Source organism: Egretta garzetta, unplaced genomic scaffold (assembly GCF_000687185.1).
Source record: "Egretta garzetta isolate BGI_Z169 unplaced genomic scaffold, ASM68718v1 scaffold101, whole genome shotgun sequence".
Lineage (NCBI taxonomy): Eukaryota > Metazoa > Chordata > Aves > Pelecaniformes > Ardeidae > Egretta > Egretta garzetta.
Genome location: NW_009258666.1, coordinates 1,997,847 through 1,998,649, shown reverse-complemented (window position 1 = coordinate 1,998,649; position 803 = coordinate 1,997,847). Strand labels below are relative to the sequence as shown.

The window sequence follows — 803 nt, the reverse complement described above, 5'->3', positions numbered from 1 at the left end:
CTGCCAACCGTCAGGCCATGCGCCAAAGGTCTTCCCTGTTCAGCTGACAGACTTTTGATTTCTTGTCTAATTTCATTCTCCTCACAGACTCAGTTTGCGATACTTGGCCACCTTGCTGGAGCTTTGGTTGCTTCCAGTGACTTTATAATCCTATAACCAACATAGCCATTGTTCTGGGAGACCTGCAGCAGCCTCTGCTGAAGGCAGAATCCCCTGCAATGGAAGGTTTGTAAACAGCATCAGCCAGAGCTGCGACACGTCCCTCCACAGGGTCCTGGAGGAGTCGCACCCTCCGTTCTCCTGAAGGAGCACCAGGAACAGGGCTCAGGCCGAAGCCAGCGGTGACACCGGTCCAGCTGCCCACTGAGAACAGATTGTCACCATCTGATGTGACCCATTTGACCCTGCCCGTTGCTTCCACTTTAGTTTTGGCCATTAGACAGTCTTTGGATCTAAGCTTCCTGGATGATTTTGGCAAAATCCTTTTCCTCTTCCCCCAGAATAAAAAAAAAAAAAAAAAAAAAAATCAAAGCCCTTTCCCCCAAAAAGCTGCAGAAGGTTTCCAGGCCCTGTGCTGGCCCCACATACACACCTGCCTTGCCGTTGTTGGAGGGAGTAGATTTCCCACTATCCGAGTTCAGCTCAAAGATTCGTAGATCTGTTGGTCCCTCCTCTTTCAGAGTCCCTGTCCTGCCCTGGGCTTTGCTCTCCCCCTCTTTGAGCTCTGTAACAGCCGGTTGCTCTGAGGATGCTGCTGACTCCCGGGCAGGTGCAGAAAGACGACCGGGGTCTGGGGGCTTTGG

The 803-nt window shown here is 52.1% G+C and overlaps 1 protein-coding gene across 1 annotated transcript in view; it reads right to left on the bottom strand.

Annotated features, from left to right (window-relative positions):
* Nucleotides 1-803, bottom strand: part of BSDC1 (BSD domain containing 1) — a 6,933-nt gene that overhangs the window by 1,322 nt on the left and 4,808 nt on the right. The window lies entirely within an intron of this gene.